The 23,541-nt window shown below is 41.5% G+C and overlaps 1 protein-coding gene across 2 annotated transcripts in view; it reads left to right on the plus strand.

Annotated features, from left to right (window-relative positions):
- Positions 1-23,541, plus strand: part of CTBP1 (C-terminal binding protein 1) — a 256,911-nt gene that overhangs the window by 114,672 nt on the left and 118,698 nt on the right. The gene's annotated exons all lie outside the window — the stretch shown is intronic.

Consider the following 23,541-nt stretch of genomic DNA (forward strand, 5'->3'; position numbering starts at 1 on the left):
TCCCCCCCCATCTTGTGCAGGCTGAAAATAGACCTTTATGTAACAATAGAAGAGATGAAGTTTATTTCTTCAAAGAGATGTTTAATGCTAACACGTCAGGACACTGTTTTCATTTTGTTTCTGTTCCATTCCTCCAACCAACAGAAGTCACATGAAATTTATCATTAAATCAGAGTGACAGAAAGGTTTTCTCAGCAATTCCACGCTGTATTTTATCTCCTGCGCTCCAGTCGTCACAATATGTTGTTCCCATTATGAGCCCATGCTTCTGGAAACCGTGTCACTTCCTTTTTATCACAGGATTTTCAAATTGAGTATATCTGCTCCCTGTAATTTCAAAGCGGAGAGAGAGACTTCTTAGGGCATGTTCTAGCCTTTCTATTTCAGTAACAAAGATCTGCAACTTGGTGGTAGAAGGCAAATGACTCATTTTGTCAGGAAAATGCCACTTTTCTAAGTGGTTGTCAGGGCACGTCTAAAGCAAATATATGAAGATTAAAAGCAATCGTCTTATGTAAACGTTCAGCAGGACTATGGGAAGCAGATACTGGATTGACAGTCAAGAAACTTCGGACGGGTTGCAGTAAATACTTTGTCCCATATCTTTGCAAAGTGGCTTGGGCTTGTAAATTGTGGGGCTGGTTGCGAGGAAATCTCTGAATGTCAGTGATTTTGATGGGGATTTGGATACCAATAAATGAAGTTTTGTCTGGGTTTCCATGGCTTAAAGAAGCAGTGTGCAACTGCAGTGTAACTTTCCTCAAGCAAGCCAGGTTGCAGTGAGAGGGAATATTACCTTTGCTATGAGGGTGGTGGGGCACTGGCACAGGGGGCCCAGAGAAGCTGTGGCTGCCCCATCCCTGGCAGTGTTCAAGGCCAGGTTGGACGGGGCTTGGAGCAAGCTGCTCTAGTGGAAGGTGTTCTGGGCATGGGAGGGGGTCAGAACTGGATGAGCTTTAAGCTCCCTTCCAACCCAAATTGTTCTAGGATTCTATGATTGAAATCCTAGTGATGTGAGGAGCGGTGGAAATGCCTTGGAAAGTCACTGCAGTTCGTCAGCAATGTTATTGTGGTGAATAAAATGTGGGGGCTGCTTTATACTTTCTTCATGAGTCAGGAAAATCCCTACAAGAGGCGGGGAATAGCAACTGCATTTTTAAATCTTAACCATTGTTCCCTTTTAATTTGGTTCTGTGCTTTATCTAATTAAAAATTAGGTCTATATAAATCTGTATTATATAAACATTTTATATATGTAAATTGGGTCAAGATAACAAATGCTCTTGGTATTGTACGTTCTTCATGCCAGGATATGTTCATTGATAAGCTGTAGATAAATAATTTTTGCAAAGATGTATTAGAAATATTTTCACGAGCCTTTTCACCCCAGTTTTGGTGCTTTTCCAGAAAGACCTCATTGCTTCTTTCATTCATCATTCAGTGTGATTATCTGTTGTTGTCAAAAAGGGTTCTGACAGAAGGTTGTCCTGCTATGAAAGGCTTTTTAGCTGGTGGTGGTAGGAGTTTCCTGCTGCTGGTCCATCAGGTTGCAGGAGGGGTCCAAGGCATTGAATTCCCACCCGCTTACAGTAGAAGGAACTTGGTGGGAGCCTTTGAATCGAGGTCATCGAGCACTTTCTTGGATGTAGATCCACTCTTTGGAAATAACTGTTTATATGTGGAAACAGCAGTTGTCTTCCTTCCCACTTGGTCCAGTGCTAACCCTTCGCACTCATCCAGCAGCTTCAGCATGGCTGGTTCACCAGGCCCTTAGAAATTTTGATACTCATTTTTGTAGACCGTATAACAGAAAAGGAAAACCGGTACAGGTTCTCCATGGTACAGTTCTGCCTTTTTTAACAGCAGAAATGCACAACTCAAGACAAGTACTGTTAAGTCAATACACTTTTTCTTTGGCTAGCTTTGTCACAGCAGTGCTTTAGGTTTTGAGGGTGAGGATGTCAAACGCTGTAGAGGAATGCAGCAGTTTTTGCCCAGCTCCTCATTTCATTTATTAGGTCTTTTTGCAAATCTTGTGTTTGTTGTGATCCAGCTAGATAGTGCGATGCTCTATCAGCAGTTTGGTACCTTTTTCCTCCTCTCTAACCCCAGCACTTCCTGGATGCCTCAAGGAAGTTTCATCCAATTGGTAAAACCTCCTATGCTAAAGAGGCTTTGATCTATGCTGATTTATTTACACATTGTAAATGGATTCACATGTTTTGAGTGTTTTGTTTATTAGCCTTTTGTTCATTAACCTTGACCATAGCTTGGATTTGGTCTTGTAGCTGCTTGCCTTGCAGCATCTATCACCGGTGGTACTACGGATTCATGGCATTACCTGGACTTCTTGACCAGTATGTTCCTTTCCCAAATCATCAGAAATGGGTAGTGTACAGATTGCCTTTTGGAGCCCTGTTTTGAGAAGGAGGTTGGGTTGAACCAGATATCTCCTGCGTTCTTTTCCAGCTGAAGTTGTTATACACATTTCATCCTAAAAATACCTGATTTCTTTTAATTGCTTAGAAGTTTTACATGTTTTGCACAGTGGGGTAGTTTCTAAAGGGCATATAATTTGGGTGACTTTACTTGATAGTATATATGATTTTGGAGCAGTAATGCCTAGGAAGGATAGGAAGAAAGCTTTTTGAGTTGTTACCTTATTTTTGTGTATGCCTGATTTCAGGGAAGTAGAGAAATCCGCATCCGTGTTTGTCCTTTTCACGAGGGAAATGGAAAATCTTTGCTATGGTAAATTTTAAAGGAAGGTACTTAGAGGGGAAAAAAAGATTAATCCAAGAAATTGCAGATCCTGTTACTTTTGTTGGGTGTTTTAAGCTTGACCTAGTTTTGAATATCTTTGCAGCTTGAAGTAAAAAAAAAAAAGGGGGGGGGGGAATGAAAAAGAGAGGAAAAAACCTCCTATTAAGAATTTAATTCTGGAGACATTCCAGCGTGGACTACTATTTCACATACATATTTAATATTCTTAATTCATATTGAGGGTAAAAAGAGCACTGTTCTAATGTTACATATGACTTAGATTAAATATGCTGCTTAAATTGAGCTCTCTAAAGGACACGGAAGTGTTTATAAGTTTATTTTTATTCTCAGTTGTTACTAAAGCTAGTTAAGGGGGTTGAAAAATGTCTCATTTGCAACTGTTTTTCTTCCTATTGCCAAATATTGTCATTCCCTCTTCTCCTCCCCTTGCCTCCAGGTTTCGAAAGGAACCAAAATTAACACGCCTGTCCTTATTAATTATGTTTCCTATTTACACGGTGCGATACAATGACAAAATGAGTTTCCGCATGGGAATGTTACTGTGTCTTTCTTTTCCTCCACCAGGTCTGAACCCATTTTAGTGTTTTGATTTATATTTTAAATTAGCGCGGTGGGATCTGGGGAATAAAGAGGCCAAAGGTAACTGTAGGGGGTGCGAAGTCTTCCTCCTCCTTGGAACGAGTGGTTTGGCCACAGGAGCATGAATGGTGCATCGGGGGGAGTCACTGGTTGAGAGAGATGTTCTTAAAATGACGTTATAGCTGCAACTCAGACACTTATTGTCAGTAGGGCTTGGTTTAACTCGAAGGTTGAGCTTCAAAAGGTTTTGAGTCATTTTCTTCTCCATGGTGTAACTTAGTTTCTGCTGATTACAGCTTCTTTTTGCCTCTGCTACTGGCTTGCTTGCCACGTGTTAAATAATGGTGGGGGTTGAAACTCTAGAAATAAAATTAAGAGTAGGCTACATAGATTTATAATATATAAATCATCAAACTGCAGGCTCTTTTTATAGGATTATTTTTAATGAGGATAATAGGGTTGATTTAACAACCTAGGTTTCTCGATGACATTTGACTTGATCCCATGCAGCATTTTAATTGGAAAACTAGAATGATACAAAATGAACACTGTAAAGATTAACTGGATTAAGGGCAGTTTGAACCGGAGTCCTGTAGAGAATCATTTTTTTGGTCTAAATCCCTGTTGACATTTTTATCCATGATATGGAAAGAAACTGTAAAGATGTTACTGATGCTGTTTGTAGTTGAGTCCAAGACGGAAATTCTTGACGAGAAGGAACCATAGGCATGGATAGCTCCGGATCATCTGGTTTAATGGGGCTAATTCAATAAACTATTTAGTATCATAGAGTTACAAAATTGCTTGGGTTGGAAGGGACCTTAAAGCTCATCCAGTTCCAACCCCTGCCACGGGCAGGGACACCTTCCACTGGAGCAGCTTGCTCCAAGCCCCTGTGTCCAACCTGGCCTTGAGCACTGCCAGGGATGGGGCAGCCACAGCTTCTCTGGGCACCCTGTGCCAGCGCCTCAGCACCCTCACAGGGAAGAGCTTCTGCTTAAGATCTGCTCTAAATCTACCTTATAAGCCATTCACCCTTGTTCTGTCACTACATGTCCTTGTTAGAAGTCCCTCTCCAGATTCCTGTAGGCCCTCTTTAGGTACTGGAGGACTGCTAAATGGTCTCTATGTGTCATACTTAAGATGGTGGGTTGTCTTGGTAAGCAGTGACTCTAAATTTAGGATGGCTTGGCAGATGAATATGACCTTCTGGACTTCCTTTGCAGAGCTCTGGCCAAAATGAACCAAAATTGCTTCTGTTTCTCTAGTGGAGCTGAGGTGTATGGGGGGGGTGGCCCTTCCATTAGGTGGGAAAAGTTTTGGAAGAGATGCAGAAGAATGATATAAAGGCCTGGGAAACGACATCTGAGACAGCAGAGAGAAACTTTGGTACTCCAAGAGGAAACAAAAAAGGCAAGAGTATCATAAGCTAGATACAAGGTGGTACTTTTTAACCCTAAGATTAAACCCTCAGTTTATCAGTGCGAGGGGGTGTGCAGGGAATGCCTGATGCAGCTGAGAGAGCACTGAGTTGAGTGTGCAGGAGTTGGGGATGGAGCCAGATGTTACTGAGCAGCAGAAAGCAAAGCTCCCATCATCTGCAGCTCCCTGAAAAGGAGCTCTCAGTGACAGGAGCCATCATCCTGTGGGTTCTGCATGGAAAAGAGTGGAAATGCTTTAATGTGAAGTGTGTGTTGTAAAATGGAAACAGGAAGGATGAGGAAGGGTGAGCTATGTGGTGGCGAGTGGGAGAAGAGGGCTGGTGGAGATGTTCTGTTCTTTTCTGACTTCATTTTGAAGGAGAACGCTTGATGCCTCAAGGAAAAAGAAGCAATTGAAAGCCGAGAAACATCGTGTACATTTTAAATAGTGACACTTCCTAGATGTGAGGGAAACCCACAAACGTTACCAGTGGTGCTTGTAACTGAAATCCCCACTACAGTTTAGAATACAACAGGAAAAAAACAAGTGGCCAAGTGTATTTGTGTGGCCTCCTGAGCCTGACTTTGGGAAACTTTGTGACCATCGCCCGAAAACCTTTCGTCTTCAGAAATCGTTTCTGTTTTGGCTGTTCTTACCCTAAATTGCAGCAGCTGGATACAGCCTCCTCTGCCAGTGCTGAGACCGCTTAATTGCGGAAAGCAACTGCATTCAGCTGCCCGGGGGTTGGGGTGAGGAAAGCTCCATTACGGCATCTTCACATTTGCAGGGAGTTAAGGAAACCCGATGGGAACTGATGAGCTGCATTCCCACAGCCGGTCCTTCCCCTGGGGTCGGCAGCAGCATGGGTGGTTTGGCATGCGAGCGAGATGATTATTATTGCTTTAAAGCTGATCTTAAATCAGAGATTGTACAGGGGCTTCTGCCAACCCAAACAAAACCATTCACAATCTGAGCGGGGCCCTTCAGGGGTGCGTCAGAAATGAAAGTTTCCGAAATTACTCAAGTATACACGAAACAGCTGGAACTGCTCTGGTGATGTTCCTGGTGTTGGGAGGTAATGCTATAAAAATCAAATCTGTTTATTAGTTTCTTAATCTTTCTGCAAGGGTTTTACCAGGGCTCTTTAATGAGCAGTTTGCATTCAAAGAGCCATCCTTCTGTAAATAATATCTATCGCGGCTTTAATGTCTCTGTGACGTACATTGCTGTAAACAAGGCTGAAATTAGAGATGGAATCTTCCTCTGAAAATTAAAGCCCAATTAATTTCAATTGGAAAGAAACAAGCACTTCAGAGAACTGTATTTTAAGATGAAGCTTTCATTATTGTTTAAAAGCTCAAGGATATCCTGCTTAAAAGAAGTTGGGAGTTCGCTGGCATCCACCCGCTTTCCGTTACCTCCCTCGTGCCGGGGCGTTCGGTCTTGGTTTTGGTGCAGTTTCAATCCCTTTTGTTTCTAAGGGATTTTTTTGCAAAGCAAAAGGAGTCCTCATCATTTTTATTGGTTAAATGCAAGAGTGATACAGAACAATGACAGGAACATCACAGGCAGGTGTCATCTCTGGATAAGATCACCTCATTTTCAGAGAAGAAATAGGCTGGTTTTCATTAGACCTCACTTTAGGCAGCACTCTCCAAAGCAGACACATCAGAAAATCAGCATAATGATTTTTAGTGGAAGCACCATAAAGTTTGCAGTTAACATTTTAGAAGCATGATTGATACTCAGCATTCGCCGCAAGTCTTCACGGCCCAGGCAAAGGTTGTTTTTTCCCTTTATGAAGGGAAATGCCATTCACCTGTTTCCTGCAAGCACCTTTTGTGGGTGTGTTTTAAATAATTGGAAAGCAAGGAACACAATTTTTCTCTTGTCATGGATTTCCTAAAATACCTCTCGTGAGCTATTTCTTGTTGTCTTGAGGGAGGAGGCAGTAGAGGAGTTGCCATGGCGATGTGATTTCGGTTCCATCACCAGTCAATACAGCAGTGCTATGTTCTACACTTGGCCCATCTGTTCCCCTTGTGGAGACCCCATTCAGCTGGAGGCTGCTTTTGTGTTCACAAAGTGGGGCAATAAGTGACCTTTTATTATAGGTGGAATGGCTGTGTGGGTGAAAAATAACTTATTTTGGATGTGGATGCTTTCTTTACAATGAGTGGGGAATATATATGCATTTAAATTTAAAATAAAATTACAGAAAGCTTTGCAGATACAATGATTTCTCCTTTTTTTCAGGAATAATCTGCAAGTCCAGTTCAGAAGTGCGAAGTGCCCATTGAGCCCAGTGCTGGAATAAGCAAATACATTCTGTATCATAGCACTGGTTTCACTGTTGTACGTTTAACTAGAGCTGTCTTAAAGAATGCCAGGTCATGAGATTGCTTTTAGTTGCCAGTGCTACTCATAGCTGACCCTTCCCAAAACAGGAATAAGGCTTTTCCTACCAATTAAAACCCGAACAGTAGCGCCATTCATGACTTTCAGTGTTCCCAGAGGGTTTAGCTCGGGAAGGTGAGAAGCACCCCATGGGGACGGAGGCATGCCCGGCTGCGGAGTGCTCAGCCCTCCCTCCTGGAAGGAAAATCAATCACCCTTTGCAGGGGTTTTGCAGCCTTGACCCTGGGTACATCCCAGTTTCTGCCTTTTGGGGAAAGACTTGTTTTTCTCTGTGCTAAAGCGCGCTGTGCTCCTTCCCTAATTTCCCAGAAAGGGAATCAATGCATAGGGGTGCTTTTTCCTCCCTGCATTTGATACCGTCATATGGTAAATGTTAAGGTCTTTGGTTTTTCTACTTTGGAAAAACAAGAAGTACTTTATTTTATTCAACTTGGAGTAGTAAGAGTGTGCACAGTAGTGGTGCTATGGCAGACACAGTGCAAAACAAGCTGAACAACTGGCAAACATTTAATCAAAGAAAAGATATAACCTGAATTGAGGCAGACCTTAAAACCATTAAATATAAAATACAGGAAAGTGCCTTTAAAAGCATTCAACTTGCTGCAGGTGAAGAGAAAAAAGGGATTTCCCTGTCATTTCTCCATCTTTTATGTCTCTGCCTATTTACTTTGTGGCTGCGGAGACTGAACCTGAGTTTTCTGGATCTGTTTGGGCTGCAGCACGGAGGAGCATGAGCTAGTCTCATTTTCTGTAGGTTTGGGTTTGGAGCATGGTAGCAGCACTTCAGCAAAGGATGACCTGGTTGCTTTGGGCAACATTACCTCTAGTGTTCACATGGATTGTCATTGACTTCAGTCTTTCATCTGGGCGCAGATCCCTTTCAGGTTAGTGGGGATGAGTGCTAGTGTACTGCTGCATTGATAGTGATCCATGCAGGACTCTGAGACTTATGTGAGGGTCTTGGTAATGAGCTACATGGGGATGAAGATTGAAAGGGAATGGCTGTTATTTGTTATGAAGCGTTAATCAGGAATCATAAGCACTATCTCCGTTCTTTAATTTTCTGATTTATAATAATAGAATCTGCATAAATGGAGCGTTACTGTGTAGCAGCCTTACTCATCTAATTGATCCTCCTGCTCATAAAAGGTAATTAAATAGAGACTATGGTAACAGTAATTAATGAACATGGGTGGAACACAAACTGCAGTGGATCCATAACCAGTTGTGTCTGTAGTTTCACAGGTCACTGGTGAACACAGATGCTGATGTAGATGTAGAGCTGCCAAGGAGGTGCCAGCCCCTTCTTGCTGTCATACTGTGTGTCCGCTCTAGGTGTAGAGGTGTTTTGACTCTAATGGATGAGAGTTGTATTACAAAGCAGATGTGCTCAGTGACTTTGATTTTACCTATCTGAGCTTTCAGTCTTCAGAGAACAGAGAATTCTCGAGACACAATGTAACTCGGTTCCTTTGGAGGTGTCTTTTTAAATGTAGTTGACTTAAGTTCCAAACCCTGTAACTTTCCTGCAAAGCAAAAATGAGGGTTACACTAAGCCCTGTCATGCTTGTTTGTTAATTCATTTGGAAGTTAATAAAAACCCATGATGTTTTAGTTGGATATGTAGTACTTTTTGTTAATGCCTTGTTGGTTTTGGCCCGGGTGAAGTAAAACCTGGGTGGTGAGGTTTGGAACTGATTCATCTCTTATGTTAATGTTTTAATCTTTTAAATGTTTAATGTATTAATGTTTTTATCTTTTTTTTTGTTTAACAGCTATGTTGTCACAAATCTGAGTTGTCTAAAAGTCTTCCAACCCACTGGTGAAGTAATGACTGTGTTAATAACACATCAAGGAACTAGTAGTATTCAAGGCCAGGTTGGACAGAACCTTGGATGACACGGTCTGGGGTGAGTCGTCCTTGCCTCATGGCAGGGGCTTGGAACTAAGTGATCTTAAGGTCCTTTCCAACCAAACCATGATGCAGTGTGGAGAGCAGAGGCATTTTCAGGAGGAAAGCCAGCAGTGGAATTAAACTGCAAAGCTTTAGCCTGTACAGCAGTCATTGGTCCTATTAACTGGACTCTTATAAAAGAAACTTCAATTGTATTAATAAAAAGTACAGTAACCCCACAAGGAACTACTGTATTTTTTAAGGCAGGTGCTTAGGCACATGCTTCAGTATGACTAAATGTGGACCAAAATTGCTGAATCATAGAATCACAGAATAGTTAGGGTTGGAAAGGATCTTAAGATCATCTAATTCCAACCCTGCTGCCATGGGCAGGGACACCTCACACTAGACCATGTCGCCCAAGGCTCTGCACCAGGAATGGAGCATTCGCAACTTCCTTGGGCAACTGTAGAAATGAGCTCTTTGAACATCCCTTTGAGTATATTTTCTCCCACTTCTCATGGTCAATGGGTAGTTGTTAACCATTCCAGGTGTTGCTTCTACTCTTGACATTTCTGTTTGCACGTTGTCATTCCCAAGAGTGAGAGCTATTTGGCAGTATTATTGAGTAGTTGAGCAGATAATCATTTATTATTGAGATGTATTTATAGAAACATTCATTTTCTAATTTTGCATGTTGCTGCAAGAGTAGCCTGCTACAGATACATTGAGTATCTCTGAGATAACTCTAGATATTGCTATTCAGTGATTGCTGTGTGGCATGAGCTGCCAGCTTCAGCATCCCAACCAGATGTGCCATGACTGTGCTGGTAGCTGGTGCTTGCGGGGGGGGAGAAGTGACCATCGTGTGGTGTCTGTCACCTCTTTGGGGACCTGAGTGGCAGTTTGGGTGGCAAGCTCTGCCACCACGGTGGTGGCAGTTAGACCACCATGACTTGGCAAACATTTTTGGCTGGTTGCCACTGTTTGATTTAATACTATTAATTTCCAGATTGTTTCTTTATAAGAAGCAATAATTCATTCAAAACATAGAAACATTATTTTCTTCTTATGGCTGTGAATCCCTAACCATCTCTGACTGCTGCTCAAGAGCTGTTTGCCAATGGCTCCTTTGTTTTCTTCATATAAAAATCTGTAGATGTTAAAATCACTTCAGCAAAACCCAGTTTCAGTTAGTCTCTGCTTTGTTACCTGTTAGTGCTGTTGGGGGGGAGGTCAGCAAGAGAAACCAGAGGTTTTTAGCTTTGCCACTGGGTATTGGTAAAGACATTGTTGATGGGACTCATGAAGAGGATGAACATGGGAAAACAAAGACTTCATTGACCTGACTTCTGTGCAGGGAATCTCCCATGACTTGTATATAGCTGTTTATACAAGGAAAGAAATCATCCAGCCTGGTTTCTCTATGGAGAAAGCACAGGGAATATACATTAAATCATTTTCCTACTGAAGTTCATGACATCGTATTTCAGTTCACATGAACTCCGTGGTCTGTTGCGAGCAGGAGTGGAGATCACAGAACTATTTCTAGATGATAGTTTGATTCAATTTGAAGATCAGGTTGTTGAATGGCATTAATACAGCACTTACAGAGTTTATAAAATATGAATTATAGATCAGATGGGGCATTATATTTGGAGATATGCACTTACGCCTTGTGTGCCGTGGCAGTAAATACTTCATGAATGCAAGGATTTCAAATTAAGTGGCTGCTAATAGAAATGTGATTCTGTAATACCAGTTCTTCCCATTGAATTCAAAGTGAGAGACTTCCAAATACCTTCTAGTTCTACACGTTATCAACTAAAAATAGTCTTTGTTAAGCAAATAGACAAGAGACTCTTAAATACTTTGCTAAAACTCTTAAATAATTCCCTTAGACATTGCAGGTACTTTCTCAGCCGTCCTCCTTTGCATGTTACAGATGGGTTTTTTACAGTTTGTTATTCTAGATTTTTACAAATGTCAGGGATATTTCTTCTGGAGAAGAGAAGGCTGCATGGAGACCTCAGAGCAGCCTTCCAGTACCTGAAGGGGGCCTATAGGGATGCTGGGGAGGGATTCTTCGTCAGGGACTGTAGTGACAGGACAAGGGGTAATGGGTTAAAACTTAAACAGGAGAAGTTTAGATTGGATACAAGGAGGAAATTCTTCCCTGTTAGGGTGCTGAGGCACTGGAATGGGTTGCCCAGGGAGGTTGTGAGTGCTCCATCCCTGGCAGTGTTCAAGGCCAGGTTGGATGAAGCCTTGTGTGGGATGGTTTAGTGTGAGGTGTCCCTGCCCATGGCAGGGGGGTTGGAACTTGGTGATCTTGACGTCCTTTCCAACCCTAACTATTCTATGATTCTATGATATGTATATGAATTGCTGGATTTCATAGAATTTACTTCAGTGTTGTTAACAAGGGTTTGGATTTTGTATGCTCCCCTCCAGCATTGGAAAAGCTGCAATTTCTGCTTTCAAGTTTGCCTGAATTTTGTACCGTTCAATCTGAAAAGCTGAAGCTGTGGAGTGTGAGCTATAGGGCGGTACAAATGTCTGATGGGGATTCCACTTCTGATGGTGAAGCAAGCCCAGATGCAGCTGAAGTTTGCCTAGGAAAGTTTGAATGCAGAGGTTTATCTGGCTGGAGATCTCCATAGCACAAGAAGATACTGTGCCAGGTTACTGGGACTGGTGTAGGAGAGTTGTGGTGGGTATCTCTGTATGGTGTTTATTAGATGTGTTCTGCAGGTCCCATAAACATACAGAGCTGGTTTTAAATACAATAGCTTTAAATAGTTTTACATAAATTAGCTTAAATGCTGCAGCCCTTCCAACAGCAGCGCTGAGTTCAGTCTGAAGGATCTGCTTCTGCATTAACCCAACTCCTTGGGTTGCTCCAGCATTACTGCTGCCCTCCTTGAAAATGCTATTGCACATACCCAGGCTAATTCATGTGTGTCCCACATACATGAAGAGAGTATCCGTAAATCAGGAATGGATTAGGAGTGTTAATCCTGGTAACATTATCTTGTCAGTTGTTCGTGTAAAATGAGCATCATGGGCAAAAGAAAAAGATACTAAGCTTATATACATATATATTTATATATAATATATACATATAAGTGCACACACAGACCTAAAAATAAATATATATGACTATATAGCCATTTTAGACATATATGTGTGTATATTTACATAATATACAGCCATTTTAGTACAGGAAACAAGAAATTACTCTGCCTTCAGAGCATCAATTATTACAAGTGAAATAGCCCTCTGCAGCTGAATTGCTGCTTTGATTATTGCTTGATGTGGAAGATAAACTGTATTAATCAACATTTTATTCAGTTACTTGTAAGCTGTGATGAAATTGTGTGATATCAGGTTTTAAAGGTGGGAATTTCAGTTAACCGAGTTTGAAGTGTTTTCAAGAGATGTTTCTTTTCGTTATAGTTAAGAGTGCTTTTGTTCCCAGTCATCTCATGTAAAGGAACAGTCATGCACTTAGTCATCTAATCTAAAGGAATAACAGCTCAGATAATAAGAAAAATCTGCTTCTCTTACTGCAAAGTTATAGTTGAATATTGGTGAGTTTTCCCAACTTCACTGTTTTTTCTGCTGCAATATGAGACCTGAATGGGGAGTCAATAGCAGAATATATGAGCAGCCCGGAGGAGCCAAATGGAGCTGTTCAAGATGCTGATGATTTTGTGTGTGTGTGTATATATATATATACACACACATATACGTATAAAAAGAAAAATATATATATTTAACATATATACATAATATATATTTTAATATATAAAATATATATTTAAAAATATATAAATATTTATATATTTACATATATTTTATAGTTACATTTTATATATATTTCTATTTATAAATATATATTTATATATATACTTATATATATTTATATGCTTATTTATAAATATATTTATATATTTATATATTTTTGTTTACACTTATATATATTTTATATATATTTTAATAGATATTATGTATATATATATAATTGATATATATTATGAGAAAATATATTTATATATTTTCTTGTAAGGGACCAGTTGTGGTACTATAATTCTTTCGTATATTTTAGGAAAACTTGTTTTAAAACTGATATTTGCACATGTGGAATCTCTTCTGCACCTTGAATAAAGGTGGGCTAGGGGAGGGGGTTCTTTTCTTGAAAGACCTCATAGCAGCCTTCCAATATCTGAAGGGGGCTACAAGGATGCTGGACAGGGACTCTTCATCAGGGCCTGTAGTGATAGGACAAGAAGTGATGGGTTCAAACTTAAACAGGGGAAGTTCAGGTTAGATATAAGGAAGTTCTTTACTGTGAGGGTGGTGAGGCACTGGCACAGGGTGCCCTAAGAAGTGGTAAATGCTCCATCCCTGGCAGCGTTCAAGGCCAGGTTGGACAGAGCCTTGGGCGACGTGGTCTAGTGTGAGGCATCCCTGCCCATGGCAGGGGGTTGGAACTGGATGATCTTAAATTCCTTTCCAATCCAAACCATTCTGTGATTCTGTGCTGCAGAATTCCATGTGTGCTATCTTGTAATTTGTGAAAGTACCCTGGGTCTGTGGGTCAGACTTAATTCCAGACCAGGTTCTTCATTCCTATACCTACCGCTTTCCTTTTAAACCCATGGAGAGCTATATATTTTGTATATGTCCCCTTCTTCAGTCATCACAGCCCCTGCAAACAGAATTAAGAAGCCTCAGAAGGACACAGCAAAAATGAAGGAAAGCTGATTTTCCACAGCTCTTCTTGCACCTCTTTTTGCCACCAGAGCAGTGTGTTCCTGCTGAGGCTGTGTGGCTGAGTTGGACTGGACAAGGCTTTTTCGGCTGGGTTTCTCCTTTTTTGTAGGGTGTTGGCATCTTCTCCAGTGGTCTCCGACAAGTACTTGGGCATTCCTAATTTCCCACAAATGCTTGCTTGTTTTATTGCTATTTTAGGCATAATCCTGTATTATATGTTATTATAGGTAACTCCTCAAGAGCTTGGGTCAACACTGCATCATTTTCCTTTCCTGACCAGCAATATCATTACCGTTGCTTATTTTTATTTGTTAATTTAAAGTATTTATAATTTTTAATATTTATTACATTGGCATTACAAAAAGCCAACTAGAAGCTCAATTTTAACTCCAGGTGATTAGACATTTCTCAGCACTTGGGTGGTGCGTGGAGGAGAGTGATGATGTTAAACACCGAACACCTCACTCTGTGGGAAGCAAGTGAAACTGCAGGAGCCGGTTTGATGCTCTGTATCCAGCTGAACCACAGATTGCTGTAGATTTCTCTTTGGTTATGGGTACCATCTGAATTTATGGAGGGGTAGGTCTTACACACCTGCTTATGTTGGTCCTGGTTAGCCCAGACCGTGAATGGCTCAGTAGGTTGCTCACAAAGGTGGACATCAGGAAAAAACGTTTTCTGTACCTGTAATTAGCATATTTGACACCTATAACCTCTGAAATCTGGTTAATCAGGATCTCATCTGGTTTGTTAAGCTGCTTCTGGCTTTTTTGTGTCCATAAACACTTAGGTGCCCGGCACCAGCGTGTGAGCTGCAGCCTGTCTGATTAACCATCCTGGATGTGAACTCTGGGGGTTTAATTATCTTCCTATAACCCAGCATGCTGTTACCTTTTTAGAAACACATGTTCAGTTCTTATGCAGATACTGTTCTTAAAGTCTAGATGGAAACATCTTGCGGGGGGGGGGAGGTTTCTTATAGCTATATATAGTGATCTGTGATTTCCTGGGGGACCGGCGGCAGTAAATCAAGCTCTGTCAGTCAGGTTTGCATCCCTCCTGCTGCTTGCCGTTCTCGTGAGAAAGTTGAAAGAAACGTGAATTAAATTACACTTAATTGGTAATGAATTTAAATTCATTCAGTAGGTTCCAGTTTCTTCTGCTGCTTGGAAAATGATTTCAAATAAAGGGTGCAGATGCCAGGAGAGATCACGATGTCTCGTAGAGCACTGAAGCAGGGATGTTGGATGATGCTTTTAACGGATGTTTGAAGGATTCGGTGGAATTTTGTGGAATGGATGAAAGTACTTGCATGTTTTCCCTCCGTGACTCACAAAGCCTGGGTAGACTGAAAGCTGGTTTTACATCTCCATGTTTACATATAGAGGCCAGCAGATCATAATTACTCCTAGTACCTACTTGTGGCTTAATATCTCCTTTTTGTATTGCTTCTTATTTCTGGTCAAGAAAATTGGGGCAAAATATAGTAATTTGTCTGTCTTGGTTGCTAAACTTTTTTATTAGTCATCTATACGCTGAGAAAGCTGGGGCTGTTCAGCCTGGAGAAGAGAAGGCTGCGTGGAGACCTCATAGCAGCCTTCCAGTATCTGAAGGGGGCCTATAGGGATGCTGGGGATGGACTCTTTGTCAGGGACTGTAGTGACAGGACAAGGGGTAACGGGTTCAAACTTAAACAGGGGAAGTTTAGATTGGATATAAGGAAGAAATTCTTTCCTGTGAGGGTGGTGAGGCACTGGAATGGGTTGCCCAGGGAGGTTGTGAGTGCTCCATCCCTGGCAGTGTTCAAGGCCAGGTTGAACAGAGCTTTGGGTGACATGGTTTAGTGTGAGGTGTCCCTGCCCATGGCAGGGGGGTTGGAACTGGATGATCTTAAGGTCCTTTCCAACCCTAACTGTTCTATGATTCTTCTATGATTCTATGCTAAGGCACTGTTTTTTCTCTAATTAAAGTGAATATTATTTATCAACTGCGATGTAACAGGTTTTGCAGAAGGAGATGGCCATTATGTATCTGTATACCATTCACGAAACTTAGACATGCATTTGCAAATCTCAGCTGGGTAAGAACAGCCTGGGGTGGAATCTTACCAGCATAAAAACATCCTATCTGCAGAAGTTTTCTTTCTTGCAGGTACAGGTTTCTTTCCTGAATTGAAGCTTCAGAAGTGAAATGGGAAAATCTGGGAAATGGTTTGGGTATTTGGGGCATCAGGCGTCTATCTTGTGCGTTAATCCTCCCCAGCGTCCATGGATGGATGGATCTCTTTATGGATCTGTACAAATTGTGTGCCCTTCCAAAAGAAGTGAAACTTCTTGGAAGCGTGAAGTTTTAGATGTTGAGTGTGGCAGTGAAGATGTTCAGGCGTATGTGGAGAGCTGCTCTTGTAATGGTCCTCAGTGTAGATCATGAAAGAAAAGCAAAAGTATATACAAGTCCTGTCTCTTGTTGGAAGTGGTTTTTTTTATTACTTCTGTTTATTTGAGGTGGACCCATAAGCTTTCACAGAGGGGGGAAGCTGATAGAGCACTTGTAGCTCACATGTTGCAGTCACTGGAAATCATACTTGCTTGGTTTTATGCTACTCCTTCTTCTAGGGTTTTAATTGTTAAAAACCATCTTTGTTCTTATTTTCTGTTATGGAAAATTCAGTTTATATCATGAAAGGTGCAAGTTTTGAAGCTTTGAATTGTGGGTTACCAAATATTTAAGAATTTTTAAAAGCAAAGCAGAACACAGTAACCAGGGCTTCTTCCCAGCAGCTGGGGCCTTTAGTTCTTTAGGGGCCAACTAAAACATAACAGCAAATCAATAATTGCTGTTTAATTATGCATTGGTAATAATACAGTTGCTAGGCTGTGGAGGTTAATGTTAACCTTTGTCCTTGTTGGAATTGTATTGCTTATGTGCTACAGGTAACAACTGAGTGAGTTCTCTGTTGAAATATGTGGTTTGATGGCCAGAATCAAAGAGAAGGCTTTGGATAAAGGGTGAGGTGGTAAATTCAGAGATCCACGTCATGTTATATGCATAGAACCCTAGAATGGTTTGTATTGGAAGGGACCTTAAAGCTCACCCGGTTCCAACCGCTTGCCACGGACAGGGACACTTCCACTGGAGCAGCTTGCTCCAAGCCCCTGTGTCCAGCCTGGCCTTGAGCACTGCCAGGGATGGGGCAGCCACAGCTTCTCTGGGCACCCTGTGCCAGTGCCTCAGCTCCCTCACAGGGAGGAGCTTCCCTCATCAGGGAAGCCTAATGTCTCATCTAAATCTACCTTCTTCCAGTTTAAAGCCATTCCCCCTTGTCCTATCACCGCGTGCCCTTATATCAACCAATTAATAAATGCTGTGATTAAAAAGTCACCTATTTAGAAAGAAATATCCTAGTTGCCCTGCAGCTGGATAAATAGTATAAAGCTCCTGCAGGTACTGAATCAAGTTACTTCAGACTTTTTTAAATAGAGCTGGAGACTTTGTGTAGTTCAGCATCAGTGCTTGAGAAGTGAGTGGTGATGAACGGGGGTTTATGTGCTTTCGGAGCGAGGTTTGGAAGAACGTTTTGGGTTTCTGTAATTTTTATTCCTGAAGCTTTTGATACAAAAAGCATCTTGACTTCTTGACACTGTGCCAGAAGCCTGTGCAGGTAGCGATCAGTTTACTTAGGGAGGGGGTAAATTTGGGAGCCCTTTTGGCTGCGCTTCAGCTTCACCACTATCCCTGCTAAAAGGAGGTTTTAACGATATAAAATGACATCTTTTTCACTTTCTTGTTCTGAATTGGAGTCTCTAAAATGCAATTTGGATTTCCTCTTGAATGACTTTTCTACCAAACGTTCCTTTTCAGGCTCAAAACCACCACATGCACCCTAAGAACTTGACCAACCATTTTTGGTAGCTAGATAGTGTGGCTGCAGTTGCGCTGGTCTTTTTGGAGCTGCAGCTTTACTGTTGCAATAACAGACTTTGGTCTGTCGGCACCAGCCAGGCATTAGATGCTGTCCTGGCTTCATAACTTGATCTTTTGTGCTACCTCTCTGTGTTTAATAGTGACATGTTTTAATTTGGGTTGGGTTTTTTCTTTATTTGATGATGCATAAATTCCCATCTTGTTTTATCTTCTTGTTATGCATCAGATTTATTACTGCATACATCAAAAACCATTTACTGAGCAAGCACGGAAACTTACTCTGAAGATGATGCTTTGTCCAGAGAAGCAACTTCCAACTAAATCAATAGTCAATCTGCGCCAGTGATGCTGGATGGGGTTTGGGGCTTTTGGGGAAGTCAGTGGAGTGTTCAGGAGTGGGGGAAGGAGCATTTTCTAAGGCAAATTTCCAGATGACATTCTAAAGGAGAGTCATTTTTTGTGCAGATTCAGCGTTGGCTTCAGGTGATTCCTGAGGATATGCTTTCACTTTGAGTAAAGAACAGACTTGGCTGGTGACGTGAAACAGCATATATTAAATGTAAAAACCGAATGTCGGTGCTAAGTTAAGGTTGAGAAATGAAACAAATAAATCTCATGGCATCTAAGGCTACATTAACTAAAACATTAGCATGACTGGTTGGTGTTTATTTAGAAGTAAATATAGCGTGTTAAAATTTAGTGAATGCAGAACAATATTGCTAATAATGTACTGCATGTATAAAATGAGCTGGAGTTACTCTTGGACAAGGAGCCCGCTGCCACGTAGGGTTTGCATTTCAGGTATTGCATTTTGGGTGCATGCAATTGATAAACTTTTAAGTCTTTCTTTCTACTGTGTCCTGTTTTTCCTGTAAAGCCGATTCAGAGTATACAAATGCACATTGGTTGTAATTACAAGAAAATCAGTAATTATTATTATATCCATCAGAGCCCATCAGTACATGCCGCAGGAGGCTTCTCTTCAGTACTGGTGATTAGAAATTCTTCATTTCCTTTGCTATTGCAAAGTTTCCCTGGGTTTAGTTCCAACTTTCAGCACCTCTTTCCCGAATGCGTTTTCATCTTTAGCACTGGCTGCCTTAAAGAAAAAGGGAAATGAAGGGGTTTTAGAAAAATAAGCTTGCAAGAAGTGTGAAACATAAACACGATAATTTAACCGAGGAGGGACCTGGCAAAGGCTTCCCTGGCTGCTTATGTTGCAGATGGCTTTTTGTTGAAAGCACTGTGAAATACTACATAAAAGCTGTTTTGAACTTTAAGCATAATCAGGCCAAGTGTCTACAGATCATAGAATCACAGAATGGTTTGGGTTGGAAAGGACCTTAAGATCACCAAGTTCCAACCCCCTGCCATGGGCAGGGACACCTCACACCAAACCATCCCACACAAGGCTTCATCCAACCTGGCCTTGAACACTGCCAGGGATGGAGCACTCACAACCTCCCTGGGCAACCCATTCCAGTGCCTCACCACCCTTACAGTAAAGAACTTCTTCCTTATATCCAATCTAAATTCCCCTGTTTAAGTTTTATCCTGTTACTACCTCTTGCGATCAGCCTTTTTTCAGCAAGTTCTGTCAAACAAACCAAATGCAATGGTTTTGTTGGGTTTTTTGTTTCAGTTGAGCCACCTTTTATTGCTGTAAGCAGTTCTGTTGCAACTTTAAAAGGTGGTTACTTCTCCTGAAGCTGTCTGTCCTCACAGTCCACAGCTCATCTAGCCTGTATGCCCCGGGGATGCGCTATAAGGAGGCACTGAGTGGATGATGGTGGCTTCAGAAGACCATGCCTTCATGCTGCAAAAGCCACAGGCTTGAGAGCATCTTCTGGAGTAGGAGCTCCGGGCAGTATATTAAGAGTAGGCACCTCTCCTGCTCCCAGCAGGATGAAGGACAGTGAAAGTAAACTCAGTATTAGGTGCGACAGTTGTTTCCAAGAGGCCAATTTGCAAATCCTGGGAAAAATAGATGTCATCAAAGCAGTTTTAAAGTTGTATCGTGTTTAATGCCTGTCTTTTGCAGAAAAATAAGGTCCAGCCTTCTAGCTGAGCTTGTAGTTGCTGTTCATGTACCTCTCAAAGTTGATATACCTGATACCCAGCAGAACTTAACTGCTTGTGTAGTAGTGGCTTGAGGAACTGGGACCTTCTCTGTTTCTTACATCTAACAAATGGAATCATGCTGGTGTGTTGTAAATCAAAACTGTGTTAAAGCAGCAATTTTTTGGTTCATCAGGGAGGAATTCAAATTCTGAAGTTAATCAGAGTTAAACTGTTGGAAGCCCAAAGTGGGGTTGTTCATTTACATTCATTTGTAAATGAATCCTCCCAAAGGAAAGCAACAGACTTCAGGAGGTTAATGACTTTTTGCAGGAGCCTGCCCCAGGACAGGTCCCAGGGAGCTGTGTTGTAGGTGAGGTTATCATTTTTGCCTAAAAAAAAGTCCTCTTGCAGTTCAAAATCTGGTATTTTCCTAAATGGATGAGCCTATTTCTGCTTCCAGAGTATATGATGAATGGAGGCTGATGGCAAAACTGTGCTCCCATCCGCTGTGACCCCCAGCAATGCAGCTGGGTTTGCAATATATGCATCTCTTACAAGGGTGCTGCCTGTGAGAACTGAGACTGGGATGTGAATGGTGAATTATTAAGAGGAAGTTGGCAATAGCGGAACAAGTTCTGTGCTCGGTGTGAACACAGCAGTCCCTTCCTTACCTTTATAATGTAGCTGTTTCCCTAAAACACATTATTTATATGCAGCTGTGTGAGACAGTGAACAGGGTTGTGTAGCGAGTGAAAGCAAAAGCTTGTCTGTGGAAGGTACCTGGCTTATAGCAGCATGTTCCTGTCAGTAGCTGCACTGTCGGGTGTCTGCTCTTCCAGTTGTCACATAAGTGGGTTAAAAAAAAAAAGGAAGAAAAGCTGTATTTGGGTGCTGCCTGTCACTTGTAGCTGAGGGTTTGGCAAATTAAGATTCTTCTTTTCTTTTTCACTTAAAAAGTCATTTAAAACGATGTAGTTGAAACCGAGGAGTGGCTTTGTCAGAGGGTTGTGTCCCCTGAGGCTCTGTTCCCTCTCCATCCCCACTGCCCTGCTCCATGTGGGCTATGCAGCAGGCTGGGTGCTGCAGCTGCAGCCAGCTGTGCTGTACAGCTCCATGGCCAAAATGTTTGCCCCCATTGTTTGTGCTGATGTTATGGCTTATTCAAACAACGCAGAGCTTTGCCCTCACAAAACCTCCTGTATCACACACGAGCGTTTTGTTTTTTTCTATGAATGCTAAAATTTTCCAAGCAGAAAGAGTTGTTCATTCTTTTCTTTTTAATATTATTATTTTCTTTCTTTTTGTTTTTAAAGTGTTCACACTGGAGGAATTACAATATCCTCTGTCATCATTCAAATATTCACATCATGAGGCTGATGGACAGTGAAAGAGGCTGGCAGATTGGGCTGGCCCTGAACTGTTGGTGTGATGGCCATGCCTTTCGTAGAAGTGATGAAGTTAAGGGTCATTGCTGGGCACCCCCGTATCTTTGGGTTAATGCAACCCCCCTGTGTTGGCTGTAAATAAGATGTCTTGGTGTGAAGCTCATGTGAATAGTCAGTAATGTAAAAATCAGAGGTAAATGTTAGTGATGTGGAATGACAATAAAAGTGAGTTTGTTGTAACAATGGTTGGAGCTGTTGCAAAGAGGTCAGCCTGGGGCTCACAAGAAAAGAACAAGATAAAATTAATCAGGTTGCCTAGAGAAACTGTGGCTGCCCCATCCCTGACAGTGTTCAAAGTCAGGTTGGACAGAGGGGCTTGATGCAACCTGCTCTAGTGGAAGGTGTCCCTGCCCGTGGCAGGGGGTTGGGACTGGATGAGCTTTAAGGTCCCTTCCAACCCAAACCATTCTATCATTACAACCCAAGTGCATCCCTTTGAAGCTTCCCTTTGAGGTGGTTATATATAATTCATTGTTTTTTGTAAACCCCTGTCAGATCCCACAGGTCCTAAGCAGAAGCACAGCACAAGTTTGTCACATCGCTTTCACCACTTGTTTCTTCTCCCGAATGTACCATACAACAGGATGCAGGAAGCAGGGGACTTGTAATGCAAACAAGTGCTTTGCTGCTGTGGCCTTAGGTCATCTGAAAATCTTATCAGATTAATGTGTCATAAATATTGCTTGAGATGGAAGTGATGGCATGAGGAATATGTTAGGTATCACTTTGACATTTGTGAAAGTCTGGAACCATTGCATTATGGGATTGAAATACGGTATTAATGACTTTTCATTCTTGGTACAGAATTTAGCAGTCAGATTTCTTACTTGCTTAATAAACAAGGCTTTAGCCTCAGCGTTTTTCAGTTGTCTCCCCTTGTTTGTCTCAATGATAATTGTTTTTTATCACATTGGTACACATCCGACAAAAACCCAAGGCGCTCCGGCTCGTCAGTGATATTAGTCTGGCATTGTTTTCATTGCCTTTATTAAAACCTTCTTTGTCCTATTGTTGCTAAGTGATCTATTCATCTTAATATTTTCCCAATGTCTAAGCTGCTGTCTGTTAATGGCATCCTAATGCATTCTGAATTGACATATTTCACATCATTTAAACTCCGCTTACCTATTTGTCATGCAGAGGTCATAACTTAGTAAGTGAAAGTCACTTGAAGGATTCTTCTTTGCTGTTTCTCTAATTTCCCATTGCCACGCTGTAAGGAAATTACAGCTCTTCCACTCACTTATTGTACAGTTGTGATAAAGGCTCTTCCTTGCCCTGGCATCTGATATACAGAGGAGCTTTGTATGTTTGATTTCTCTCTCTTCTATTTGTGTCTGCCTGACACGATATTAAAAACTGGGAAGCGGGATGTTTTGTACAGCCGCTCCTGGCCCTGGGAGGAACAAAGATGACCTGGCTGGTGTGGCATCCATCCTCCAGCACTGAGACTATCAAGTCGGTGCTTGCTGGGGCTGGGATTACGTGTCACTCAATCTTGTCAAAAATTCTATGAATATTCAATGAGGATTTTAATGTATTGTCATCAAGGAAGCACTTTCTATGTAGTCATATTAAGCATGTTGTCATCTCTGCAGTTTAAATACATTGTTTTGCCCATGAAGTGACCTTAGGCAATTTTTAAATGGTCTCGTTTTTTTTCCATTTGCCTTATACCAAATAAATTAGTTTTACCTAATAGGAATGAACCTAATATGGATCTGAGACATTCGTACAGGGAGAAGCACATTCTGATAAATAATCAAGGTATTATTCTACATATACCTGGATCTATCTTTCCCGCTTATGCTTACACAAAAGGTTTGAGCTATGGTCAGGTAGGTTGCAGTCAAGTTGTTCTCTAACTGAGGTTTCTTAATGAGTTCAATTTTCAAAGGGGAGCCTGTTAATTTAGCTCCATACTTCCGCTGCTGCTGCTGTGTAAATCACTGTGTGCTTCATTGTTGTATGTTTAGGTGGCGTTTAAGCTTCATTGCCCAGGCGAGCTTCTCATTTGCATAGATAGTGTATGAGCATATTTTGTGGTACACAGGTTATGGTGGGAAATCCAGCTGGGTGCTAGTGAAGTATAGATTTTGAAGCTGATTTTCCTGTGGACTACCTAAACTGCAGAAGTTTCTAAGCTCGTACATAGATGAGAATGCGAACATTGGTTTTTTGATAGAAAATCAGTGCTTGTAATGCTGTGATCATTTCTTTTTGCAGTGTGCCCTG

This window comes from Lathamus discolor, chromosome 1, assembly GCF_037157495.1.
Source record: "Lathamus discolor isolate bLatDis1 chromosome 1, bLatDis1.hap1, whole genome shotgun sequence".
NCBI lineage: Eukaryota > Metazoa > Chordata > Aves > Psittaciformes > Psittacidae > Lathamus > Lathamus discolor.